General features: G+C 34.0%; 1 long non-coding RNA gene across 1 annotated transcript; it reads right to left on the bottom strand.

Moving 5' to 3' along the window:
* Positions 1-2,518: 2,518 nt before the first annotated feature.
* On the bottom strand, positions 2,519-4,204 carry LOC133310457 (uncharacterized). The gene is made up of 3 exons (XR_009751457.1): positions 3,921-4,204; positions 3,563-3,636; positions 2,519-2,854 (listed from the first exon to the last, which is right to left on the bottom strand). It is a non-coding gene; the product is annotated as an uncharacterized LOC133310457 (long non-coding RNA).
* Positions 4,205-14,264: the final 10,060 nt, after the last annotated feature.

The raw sequence follows: 14,264 nt of genomic DNA, 5'->3' as shown, positions 1-14,264 counted from the left end.
TTATTTTATTTTTGTAAATAAAGTAGGTTAATTTTAGCCATGAAGGATCTGACTAAAATATCCGTTTATTGGATAGGTATAGGTTATGTATTTGAAACAGCCCAATCAAATTATAACCTTGGCAAACTGTGTCGAGATATATAGTACCACATTTGTTGTATGGATAACTAATGTGGAATTTATAAGGTCTTAGGACACTTCCCACACTTTGAGCTAGTTTTTGAGGTGGTGTATCCCAAGATTTTTTACATTGTATCAGAGCTTGAGTGACTACAAGGTCACAAGTTCGATCCTCACTGCCTCCCACTTTAAAGTGGAATTAAAATAAAAAGCACTAAAAGGTAAACCAAGAATTGGGTCTGTGCATAATCCACGCTTCAAGCCCAGTAGGCTCTCGTGTGAGGAGTCGTGTTGAGATATATAGTCCCATATTAGTTGTATGGGTAACTAATGTGGAGTTTATAAAGCCTTGGATACTTCCCACCCTTTAAGCTAGCTTTTGGGGTGATGTATTCTAAAATTCTTTACAAACCATGTAATGAAGCCCATTTTAATCAGCAATTTGAAAATAAAATTATCTCCCGCAGATAAAGGTACGAGGCTCTCTTTTCTTCTCCTAGAACCCTACTTATTTATTTTATTTTAAGTTAATTGACCAAATTCAACCCTAATTACCTAGTTGGCTCGTCTCCGATATCATCAAAGCTTCAATTTTTTTAAATGACTATCAAACTAAATCGAAGTGTGAAGCGAATCAAGAAAAAATATATTTAAATTCTTCCTAAAGATAATATGTAGAGATTGAACCGACACTTTATTCTTTGCAGTTACTCAATTCCTTCACCATCAACTGAATGTACTACCGTTTGGCAAAAATTCCCACTTATTTTCGTTGACATAATAGTGGCGGTTCATAGATACCTGCTGCCGATAAATATGTGCTAGTTATTATTGTATGGCCTGAATCACTTGATTGACTTTTTTTTTTTTTTTTGTTGAAATCACTTGATTGACTTTGATTCGATTAAAAATTACAATAAATTTCAAGTATATTTGATTCGCATTATTAATGTCATTCATTCTCAGATAGGAGGAGATATTCATTTGTATTATAATTAGGAAGAATTTTGTGCAGTACGCAAATATTTTCAAATTTACGTAACATTTAAAAATAAAAATTGAAAAACTATATTGTAGTAAAAAAATATTTAAAATTATAATATATATACATAAATATATATATATATATATATATATATATATATGAATAACTAATTCATGTAAAACCTAAAAGATATAAAATATTCAATTAAAAAATAATGTTTAAAATCATTAAGATGATATGCATGATTAATATTAAAAATTCAAAAAATAAAAATAACATGTGTTTCTATTTGAAAAAATATATTAATAAAATTATATTAAATCTAAAAAGTATTATGTTATGAAAAAAATTGAATAAATATAATAAAACAATGTTTTTTTTTCAGCAATAATTTTTATTCATGATCACTTCCATCATAAACCTTTACCACCATCATTTTTGTTATTATGGCATGGTTAACTTCATCATATTATATAATATAAGATATGGGAAAATATTTTTTCATGTTGTAGGAGAACTTCTTTTTTCTACTAGTGATCCTTCAATTTTTGTAACACCCCGTTCTAGAACCGGTTTGTTAACATCGCATTATGATATTAAGCGCAGTTACAATCACATGGGTTCAATTAAAATCCGGTTAAATTTTTCATTTCACAACATGCCAAATTTATAATGTCCAATTGCGTGATCATAACCATATTACATTGCGGAATAAAATAAATTAAGCTTAACATCATATCATTATTACATTAGACCAAAGGTGGTTAAATGTCTTCCTCTCTTCATTAGTTACGCGTGGTTTTGAACCGCGCCTCATTTGGGGCTCTGTAGCTCAAGTTATGACAAATTATCACAATACATGTTTATGTTGGACACAGGCCGCGCGCGCTTAAGCGCGCTATCAGACGCTAAAGTGCCCACAGGCAGAGAGGAACTCGTCTTTTTCCAGCTAAGGGCGCTCAAGCGCGCACCAGGGCGCTGAAGCGCGCTACCCTGGGCGCTTAAGCCCCCAATTTGGGTGCTAAAGCCCGCGGAGGCAGTGAGCATGGGCTCTCACAGGGGCAGCAGGGCGCTTAAGCCCCCTGAGCGAGCTTAAGCCTCCATTTCCAGGCTTAAGCCCCCTCCACAAGGCAATTTGGCTTCCCTTGGTATATCATCCATAACTTTAGTTATACAACTCCAAATTACACCAACTTGGTCTCTATGGAAAGCTAAGAAAAATATCTACAACTTCCATTAAGACACGAGGGTCCAAATATGTCATATAGAATACGAAAATGGACAACAAGACAGGATGTCCTTACCTTTACTTGGATTTTCCAACCCAAGGTCCTCTTTCTCCTAATTGATATTATACAATCCTTCCAATACATGAATTCTAATCTTTCAAGGTACTCATACACTAAGAGAAGCATGTATATTATTTCATCATACATACATCTCCATTAATTCCAATATTACATCATGTCTTAATTACAATTCATCAAAGTCTCATTTACATCTTAGTTCCTACAATTTAATATACATGCCAATGGACTTAGCTACAAAAGGAACATGATCAAAGCAAGTAACCATGTATCAGATACCTATTACTACAACAATGATCATACACTAAGTCCTCCAAAATACATCATGTGGCATCAAAATATACATATAGCAATGCTAAATGGCATGCAACTCAAAATGTCCAGCTATCAGGTACAGTCTACTCATGCTTCTTGCCTCGATCAACCTCACCTCTATCAGTACCTGAAATGATGCCCCACAACACGGGGTGAGATATACGGGTATATCACAGTAAACCAGAGGTCCTTGGAGATCACTCCACCCTAAGGTTCACTTTCGATGTACACATAATTATAATAGCTTAAAACATTCTTATCCACAAGCATCACATGGACTTTCAAGAGAGATCCACTAAGGGTTGTTTCTCTTAGGCTCTCACCACATGGAGATCCACATAGGGTTGTTTCCAAGGGAAGTCATTTCCTCAATCTATTCCAAGAGAGATCCTCAAAGGGCTGTTTCTCTTAGGCTCTTACCACATGGAGATCCACCTAGGGCTGTTTCCAAGGGAAGTCCTTTCCTCAATCTAGGAACCTCCAAGAGGGATCCACATAGGGCTGTTCCTCTTAGGCTCTAACCACATATGGTTGTTTCCAAGGGAAGTTCCTACCAATCATCCTCATCATAATACTATCACTCATAACCTTAATCACAATCCTCAACCATTACCTCATTCATTATTGCCACTTCTATAACCATTCCTCAATTACTCTTAAACAATCAAACATCAACCAATAATCATTAATCAATCATAACATGTATCAATGCATGAATCAATGCATGAGCATACAATTACTATCATAATTACATATCACATCTCATAAACCATTTCTCCTCAACGGAGTATGGTGGAACACTCAATGGGATCAACCCCAAGGTCCAAAGGTTTACCTTGCTCTTGAGCTTTCCTCAATTGCACACAACCCCAAGGGTTGGTCACTCCACTTGGTCCTCTTGCCTCAATCCTATCAACACAAGGAATACAATCAAACAATGCTAACAATGCAAGGAAATCCATAGTTCCAAGCCTAGATTTCTCTAAACATCAAAGAATACTAAAATAACACTATAAACTCATTTTTACCGATTAAATGTCATTCCTAGCATTTTTCACAACATACTCTAAGCCTCATTCTTCCTTGAACATAGCCAATCTACTCACATTAACATAAAACCCTAAAACACTATTCATCAAAACCTAAACTCATGAAAATCTCAAGGAATCAAGTGAAAAAGGATGGAAACTCACCACCAATGATCACACAACAATGGAATGGTTGTTCCTCAAGCTTCCATGGTAGAAAAAACCATCAACACCTCAATTTCTCCTAGGGGTCGAATTTTTGGAGGACAATATCCCACTCCACAAAGACTCCCACTCAAAACCAAGCTAGGATTATGAAAGAGGGGAAGATTTGGAGTGGGTTAGGCTTTGGAATCACTCAAAATGGTCAATGATTGCTCACTCTAGGGTTTCCCCTTCTCCTTCTCCTTCTTTTCCTTTCTTTCTTCCTTCTCTTTTCTTTCTTCTGGAGCTCGACGGGTTTGGGGGGGCGGGGGGAATTGGGTTTTTGTTTGCTTCTTCACTTAACATAAGTTAAGTGGGTATTGGTTCATCTATCTATTCCACTCCATTCGCCACCAAACTTTACCCATAGGTTTGGAATATTTTTCTAGGAGTATTTACATTTTTATTTTTATATTTTGGGTACTTTTGCCTACACTCATTTATACCCCTTAATTTCTACTGAGTACACTTTTTACCTCAAAAGTGACCCCAACTCACTTAATTAGGCCCTATACTTAATTTTAGTCACTAATACATACTTAATTACTTAATTAAAATTAATCAATTAAATGCTTAAGTTTGGGGTATTATAATTTTCATGCATTATTTTTTTTAATTTTTTAATAGATGTGGTCCCTACACAAAATGTGTCTATAGCATGAGAAAATTGAAACCCATAAGATATCATATAGATTTCGTTATCCTTGTTTATTATTGTTATGAAATATTTTCATATCCTAACCACATACCCAAGAATCCCTTAAAGGATAATACCCAATTATCCTAACATTATAAAATAATAAGGCTGCTAAGGATAGAGTCTCTATCTCAACAGAAAGGAAGTTGAATCCTACTACAACTGGGAGATCTATACAAGCCCAAGAGGTAACTCTTATAAATAAGAGGTTAAAGACCCCAGGTACACAACTTTTTGACCTAATTATTATTACTGTCAACACTGTGCACACACCTACATCTTGGCTAAAAGCTTATTGCTTGTGCGCAGTGATTGAGATATTGGCTATAAGTCAACCAAAGTGCCTATCTCTAAGGTATCTCTTTTGATATAACAATACGATTTTCTAGGACGTAACAATTATGTTTCTAATTTTATTAGATCTAAAATGTCTATTTTGATTTATTAATTAATAATATGTTATAACATATTACTAAAGAAGAGTTTGATACTTTATAAAAAAAATGAATTTAACGTATTATGTGGGTGTTATTATAATTAAGAATTTAACACGTAAATGAATATTGAACTCTAACAAAAACTTATGGTAGAATGAAACATTTCTATTGATAAATAAAAAAAATGTCAAGAAAAATTATGACTCAATTTTTTTTTATTCAATTTGTATTTATATTCTTAATAATTCACATTTCTTTTCGAAAAGTAATGGAATGGACCTCGTTTGCTTCCAAAATGGCACCCTCACGTGGCATGTTTCTGCGCAGTCGTAACGACTGGTTGATTCTGGTCCATGAATTATTTGACCTACCGTATCTGCCAGGCAAGCCTCCAAGGTGGTCTTGGTTCCAGTTTGTACTTCGGTCTTCACACACGTGAAGTCGCTTAGAGATGGTAGTTAGGAACGTGTTGTGTCCCTTTCCAGTTTCCAACTTCATCGTAAGTTCGTAACATCCTCCGCGAAACTTACTCTACTATTCCACTAACTCTATATATGTACGCTACTCCGTTCATTCCCCGCACCAACCAGCACCATATATATTCGACGAAAAAAGTGTGTCATTTTAAATGACACACCTTATATCTTTTTACTCTCACAAAGAGAAAGAAATAAAACCCACATCTTTAAAAAAAAATTCTCTCACTCTTTTTCCTATGATTTATCTCTTTCTCTCACTTAAAATGACATAACTTGATATCCTTTAAAATGATACACATTTTCCCCATATTTCATTTCAAACACCATAATTACATTAGCTTGTTAAAGTTCATTAATTATCTTTGTACTAAAATTTAGTTTGCGTAGAAATCAAACTTAATTTAGACTACCGCATATATCTAATCAAATTCTTATTATCCCTTATATTTTTTATTTCTTTCTTAGTGTCCGTCTTCATCGTAGTGGGGGCAAAGCCTTAATATTCTACCCTCGCCGATATGTGGATGAAGTTGCCCGAATCTGATGTAATGTATATGATTTAATGTCATAGTTTATATATGCTGAAGACGACCTCACTGGATATGAACGAATGTTGTGGATGGCTTTTGTTAGTAGTGTTGATTTTTAGAAGGATTTTTTTTAAGTTAAAATTATTTGGTATTTAAATGTAATATGTGAAAAATATTTTTGATTAAAAAAATATTTGGATGTTGAAATTAAAAAAAATAAATATTTTTCATGCAATAAATTACTAAAAAGAATAAGTGAAAAAAAATTATGGAAATAAAATTTGATAATGGCGGAGGTGGTGATGATAACAATGGAGGTGGCAACATGATAGTGATAGTGGTGCACGTAACAGGGTGATGGCTGGTTGTGGTGGTGGAGGAAATAGCGTGACATTGTTATGCATTTCAATGCTTGTGATTAAACCAAATCGACATGTATGGTGCGTGGGCTCTTACCCGCTAAATTGATTACTATGCGTAATAACAATTCTGTTTTACATTACTATTTTTTTTTTTTTGGTAAAAGGAAAGGGTAAAACACCCCAAAACAGACAACTAGTTCAAAAGAACTCTACGAAAATTACAAAACAATGAAAAATCAGCCAAATACAACGGCAAAATTCCAGGAGGAGGAGAATCAAAAATTCTAAAATTATTATCTAGATGGTGATCTAATGGATATTTAGACAGCCAGTCCTCCGCACACCCATTACCTTCTCTAAAAACATGAACCAGACGCACCTCGCAATCTTTATGTAACCATGCTCGAATGTGAGTCACCAACCAGGACTCTCGAGCTGCAACTCCTCTCTTGGAGAGCAAAGTGATCACTGAGCTAGCATCACTTTCCAATAAACAATGCCGCCAACCTCCGTTCCAAGCCATTTCAAGACCTTTAAGCACACCCCAAAGCTCAGACACAAAGGCTGAACACTTACCTATATGATAGGAAAAACCTTGGAGCCACCTACCAGTTTCATCCCTCAAAATACCACCACAAGCAGCATCACCAGCATGTAATTTAGATGCTCCATCTGTGTTAATTTTAATCCAACTGGTATCAGGGGGTTTCCAAACAACAGGGATCTGAATCGGTCTTCTTACAGTCCTCCCAACCGAAGAATTATTCCAACTAGAAGAGATTTCATGCACCTGTTGAATAATAGTCTGACTCTTATAAGCCAAAAAATTCTCCTCCTCACCATGAGCTATTTCATTTCTCCATCTCCAAGCACATGCCACCGTAACAGCAAACAGGGACGACCAATGCGCACTGCTCTCCATTATTACATCATTCTTCAGATTCAACAGCAGCCAGGAATTCAAATCTGCATTAAAGAATAAAGAATAAAAAACAGGGTTAAGGAGGTCCTGCCACACCCGATTAATTTTACTGCAGTCCCTAACCATATGTAATATGGTTTCTTCATGAGAATTACACAGCGGACAAATTGGAGAGGCCAATTCTCTTCTAGCCAACAGACTTCGAGTTGGTAAACGGTGGTGAGCAATTTTCCACATAAGGACACACAAACGATTTGGGACTTTCAGATTCCATATCATAGACCAAATGCCAAGCTCGAGATCCTCCTCACCATCATGATTAAGGAGTACATTATACAGATGTTTAACAACCACCTCACTAGAATTATTCAAGTTCCATCTAAAGTTGTCCGCTCCACCATCTCCTTGAGGAGGAAGGATACTTCTGATAGTTTGAATGAGATTATTTGGAAGCTTATTTGAAAGTGCTCCATAGTCCCACACCCCATCTACAGTAACATAGTCCTTAATTGTCCTCTCATTCTCTGAATCTGAAAGATGGATGAGAGCCTTGCTAGCCAAATTGCTATCATGATCCACCCAATTATCCTCCTAGAATTTAATTGTTGAACCATCACCTATGTCCCAAATCAGTCTAGGACGTAACTTGTGCCAAATATCACACATGGCTTTCCAAAGGTTCGAGTTACCAGACCTCCTAATGAAATCATTCTGCCTATTAAAAACATTTCCATATTTGGCTTGCAACACCTTAACCCAAAGACAATCCTGATTAGTAGGAAAAGTCCAAACAATTTTCTCAATAAACGCTTCATTCCTCACAGTAAGCTTCTTAATACCCAAACCACCTTGATTATATGGTCTAGCTATAGCATCCCAACCAACAAGATGCATGTGTCTTTTATCAGCCGAGTCCCCCCAAATGAAAGACCTCTGAAGTTTTTCCAAATCATTACAGATAGCCTTCGGTAGCATACCATACTGCATATGATAGTAAGGTAAAGAAGAAAGGACAGATTGAGATAAAACAATTCTACCTGCTTGAGACAGAGTTTTAGCTTGCCAACTAGTCAATCTTACTTTTGCTCTATCCACCACGCTAGCAAAAGTGGATTTAGTAACCTTACCATTATGAATTAAAGCTCCGAGATACTTGTCGATATTTGCCACTCTCTTAAAACCACTGATTTGAATAATCTTGTCAGCAGGAGTATTTCTAGAAAAAAACACACTGGTTTTCTGATCACTAATTTTTTGGCCAGAGATTTCACCAAACAGGTTCAAGCAGCGGAGAAGGATGTGCATCTGATCCTCACTAGCTTCTAAGAAGAACATTAAATCATCAGCAAATAATAAATGTGAAACTTTCGGACCCCCGTTACCTGCTTTGATAGGGGGCCACAAATTACCATCTACTGCAGTTTGAATTATATGGGATAACTTCTCCATAGCTAACACAAATAAATACGGGGATATTGGATCCCCCTGACGAACCCCTCTACTAGGCTAAAATTCATCTGTAATGCTCCCGTTCCATAAAATGCTGGTTTTAGGAGAGGAAACAACAGTCATGATTAACTCAGAAAGATGCCCAGGGATTTGAACCTCCATTAAAACATTTATGAGGAAGTTCCAATTTACGCGGTCATAAGCTTTTTCCAAATCCACTTTGATCGTCATAAAACACCTTTTACCTCTCATCTTCCTCATAGAATGAACTAACTCTTGGACCACAATAATGTTATCTTGAATATGACGACCAGGCACAAAACTAGACTGGGCAGGAGACACCACCTTATCCATAATTGTTTTAAGCCTGCTGACAATAATTTTACTGACTATTTTATACACCACTGGGCACAGTGAGATAGGTCTAAACTGGCTAATATGAATCGGATTCTGCACCTTTGGAATGAGAACCAAAAGTGTAGAATTAATTGAAGCCAAAATATTTGGATAATCCCAAATCTGATAGATCAGAGAGCAGACTTGCTTTTAATCAGATCCCAGTTTTTTTGGAAGAAAATTGCTGGATAACCATCTATGTCTGGTGCCTTTAAAGCACCAATATTAAACAAAGCTTGTTTAATTTCAAGGTCATTAGGACACCTCTCCAGATCATTTTTCTCCAAAACCGAAAGTTTAGGCCAGAGATTTTTTAGAATTGATCCACCTTCTATCCAAAAAATCCTCATTGAACAGACCCTTAAAATAGTTCACCGCCATCTCTTTCAGGTCAACAGCATTTGTTACCCAAGCATCACCCTCACTTTTTAACTTAAAGATTTTATTAGTGCTTCTCCTCACCACTGTGCTAAGATGATAGAACTTGGTATTTCTGTCACCATCAGTGATCCACTTCTGTCTTGATTTCTGAAACCAAAACAACTCCTCTTCAAGAAGGACCTTTCCAAACTGCTATTGACAATCTTTCTCCATAGCATGCAAGTAATCCGAATCATTAGCTTCCCTTCTACCTTGAATATAAGCAATCCTCTTGATAAGCCAATTTTTCTTCCTATCAATATTACCAAAGACTCTTCTGTTCCACACATTAATTTCAGGAATCAATCGATGAAGCATATAAGGGAGGTCAAAATTCAGATCCCAATTTCAGTCAAGAAACTCAACAAAATTTTGATGTTCTTGCCATGCAGCAAAGAATCTAAATGGCTTCTTTTTATCACTACTCTGGTCTTCAAAAAATTTACTTGCTTATTCTCATGAGAAGAAAGGAGGTACTATAGCTGATCCTGCGAAGTGTGCGAGATTTGCTTCAGTGTTGGAAGACTGTAAGGTGGCTGATATGGGTTGTGATGGCCCCTTCCTTACCTGGCAAGGTCCTAAGTGGACTAATTTGAAGAGAGTTTACAAGCGGCTTGATAGAGTTGTTGCTAATGTAGAGTGGAGAATGTTATTTGATAGAGCAAGAGTGTCAAATTAAAAAAAAAAAATTATTCGTATGTTTACAAGTAATTTTTTTTATTATTATACCGAAATAAAAAAATTCTTCTTATATAATTTATATCTTTTTTATAATATAAATTTACGACCTTTTTAAAATTTACCCTTATTTTAAAAAATCTTTTTTGCCAGCAATTTGTCTGTTATATTGTAGATTCAAGGAATTAAAATGATTATCAATCATGTACCACTTTTCTCATTAATTCTCTAATCAAAAATCACATGTTGTTAATCACAAATTTATACATCATTACCACATTTAAAATCGGTCCGGTCATTGACCCGGTTGAGGTATTGGGTCACTGGGTTACTGGTTCAATCAGTGGGTCATTGGTTCAATCGCATGACCCAGTAATTATATATAATTTTATAATTTATATTAAAAAATTATAAACATACTCAAATATCTAAAAAAATAATTAAAATTTCAAATATTTTAATATAAAAAATAATAAATCACATATTATTATCCAATAAAAGATCAAACAAAAATATAATGATCGTGATATGAGACTTTAAGTTCAGAAAATGACATCCTTAACTATAAATCAAATCAAATATTTTTTCATAGTGCATAATTGAGATAATATTAGTATTGTAAATACATAACTTAAGTAAGTTAATAAGTAAAAAAATATTCAATTATGTCCATTATGATTTTTTTTTTTTTGAAAAAAAAAATTGGAATTTTTTTTTGTGACCGGACCGGGTCAACGGTTAACCGACCGGGTCACCAGTTTTCATGAAAACTGGCCGGATCGGACCGAGTCACACCGATTCTGATGCATGGCCGGTCCATTGTTTCAACCAGACCAGTTATATGACCGATTTACCGATTCCTGGGTCGACCCGGCCAGGTCGGTCCGGGTTTAATAACAGTGTTTAAAATATATATAAGAACTCTACCAAAATAAATAAATAAATAATATATATATAAGAAAACTTATTTTATAAAGAATATTGTGTATATTATAAGAATATTCTTCCTATCAACAATCATTAATTTAATTATTTAGTAGTTTAATGTTCCTCTCAATTAGAGGTCTCAAATTCGAGACAGAATGAGAAAAATAATTTTGAGAAAACTATCCCAATATGATCTATAATGGTCAAAATGAGACAAATCAAATAATCGATGAATCAATGCACTAAGTAACTTACAAATGCTTGAAAATCAATGCACTAAATAGGAATAAGAAGAATTATCTCAATTATACCATATTCGGGGCAATATATGATATCCTAAATGCTTTCATTCTTTTATTAGGGTTGCAATTTAGATCGACTCAACACAAACATTACATACACAAATTTGAAATTGGGTTAAAACTTTTAACACGAACACAATTCATTTATTTTATAGGTTGACACAAGACAATACAAATAACTTGCAATCTATTGGTTGGCACGACATAACACAACATAATAACTTGTCAAGCTCAAAGTATATTACTTATTATGTTAGATAACATGACACGATAAGACAAGAATAATTTGTTTACAATATGACATGAATAACATATATTAACGTAAGTTAATTTCAAGTTTGTGGGTTGACACGCAACATAATGCAAATTTTTTGTGACAATTTTTGTTAGCACAAACAAAAAACAAATTTAAAAAGCAATCGATCCGAACACAAAATTTTCATTTTATAACCGTACCGTATTAGTGCATCGTATTGAAAATTAACATCCCTACTTTACATGTGGATTGTGGCACCTTAGTAAGCATATGCTCTTCGCAAACCAAATGAAACAAAAAGCGTATGATTAAGGAATGTTATTCAGTGGGGAACATATTCAATATACCTCTTATTTTATATTGATTTTGGTATTGTGAAAACTTATTATTAGTGGCTACAAATCATTAAGCTATCACAAGAAATGGTCCCAAGTGAGAAACACGTATGATCCCTATATAGCAACTACTTGCTCAACAAATTTCAAAGGGGAATTTTTTTCACACATAATTTGTTTTCATACTCATATATAGATTACACTTATTTTAAGGGGAGAGAGAGAGCGAGAGTATAGGGAATCCGGGCATTATTATGTTTCTGCATGTTATATTAGTATTTCTAAAAATAATATAAAAATAGTGTAAAGCAAGTAGAATATGAATAACAGCTCAGTTTCTAGCTCGAGACCCACCATGCAACTTGGTATTACTGTAGAAACTAAATGATTGTAAAGAATTAATTGAGTACAAAAGCTTAAATTGTTGGGTGATGTTACATTAATGATTTTATATTTCTCTAATCGGGAAAAATATTTCTGTAGTTACTATTGAAAAATTAAAAAACTATAATTATAAAGACTATAATAATCCTGAAATAAAATAAAATTACAAAAACACCATGATTTCCATCCCTAAACGACGTCGTATTGAGCTTACTGCAGATAACTTATTATCTGCAGTAACTGCAGAAAAAACGAATCCTTCTCTAATACACTCCATTACATAAGAGTCTATTGGGCTTGAAGGGTGAATGATGTATCAGGTCCAGCCTACCATATAAAAAATTAATTCAACCTAAAAACTTAAATCGTTGGATAATTCTACGTTAATGGCTTTATATTTCTAATTATATTTGTAAATTTTTTGCACATTAATAAATGGTGTTCGGTGGCACGATGACAACTTCGTTTGCTTTATGGTGGGCTCCCTGTGAAGGGTCTATTTCAAGCTCTCACAATGGCAATAATATTGTCTCCAGTAGGAAGATCACATGCGACCTTCATGAATTATGATGCAACATCTCTTGCGCATCTAAGTATCTAATAGTACATAAGTTGGCAGGACAAAACATCGCTGGTGATTATATAAAAAGTGTAGGGCATGTTAGATCTTTAGAGCTGCAATTGATTTTTTTAGAAAAAAACATATTTTGGTTAACCTGAGTTAAGTGAGGAAATATTCCGTTTGAAATTTTCTTTCAAAACATTACAGGACAGCTATGAGCTATTCATCACAGTGGAGCGGATTGCAATTTTTTAGTAAATATACAGTTATATGTCATTTTGCCAGACCTTATATTTGGAAGGTTTTGATTGGGAGTTTGGAAGGGAAGGAAATGAAGGAGATTCAGGAGGAAGGGAGGGAAAGAAAGGGAAGGTAATTGAAGGGTATTTCTTTTTCTTGGTTGGGAGTTAAAAAAATGGTAAGGGAGAAATTGGAGGGACAATAAGATATTTTTAATATTTTGTCCTTTTTTAAAAAATAATATAATTACTATATTTTACAAATAAATTTAAATTTAAAATTTCTAAACAAAATTATTTATATATTTTTCACACTACTAAAAAAGATCATATTTTAGACAAAACATTTACGTTGCAAACGACAAGAATTCCATCAAAAAAATATTTTTCCGTCGGAATACTTTTCGTCGAAAGGTGATAGAATTTTAATTCGATGAAATTTTTTACAAAAATAGATTTTTTGACAAATTTTTTGGCGAAATCTAGTTTCTATCAAAAGTTTTGTCGAAAATGATTTGTTTTCGACGAAAAAATGACATCAAAAGTTTTGACGGAAAAAATAATTCTGTCAAAAATTTTGACAGAATATTATACGTACAAAATTTTCGATGAAAATGTGTCCCAATAAAAATTGACGGAAATATTTCTGTGAAACTTTCGACTAAATTTAGATCCCGTAAAGAATTTTGACGAAATACTTTTTCGTCAAAATATTTTGCAAAAATGTTTTTTGTTGAATTTTTTTACGGAAATAATTTTCGTCGAAATTTTTTGAGGGAAATGGGTTCTGTTGAAAATTTTGATAGAACTGTTTTTTATTGAAAATTTTGTCGAAAATGTTTTTCATAAAATATTTTCAAAAGAAATGTGTTTCGTCAAAAATTTATTTATTCAAAAAATATAACGAAAATATTTTCATCGAATACTTTT

This window comes from Gastrolobium bilobum, unplaced genomic scaffold, assembly GCF_033153095.1.
Source record: "Gastrolobium bilobum isolate Gb01-03AN ecotype WA unplaced genomic scaffold, APGP_CSIRO_Gbil_v1 utg50887, whole genome shotgun sequence".
Lineage (NCBI taxonomy): Eukaryota > Viridiplantae > Streptophyta > Magnoliopsida > Fabales > Fabaceae > Gastrolobium > Gastrolobium bilobum.
Note: the sequence above shows the minus strand (reverse complement) of the source record. Positions and strands in the feature narration are given on the sequence as shown.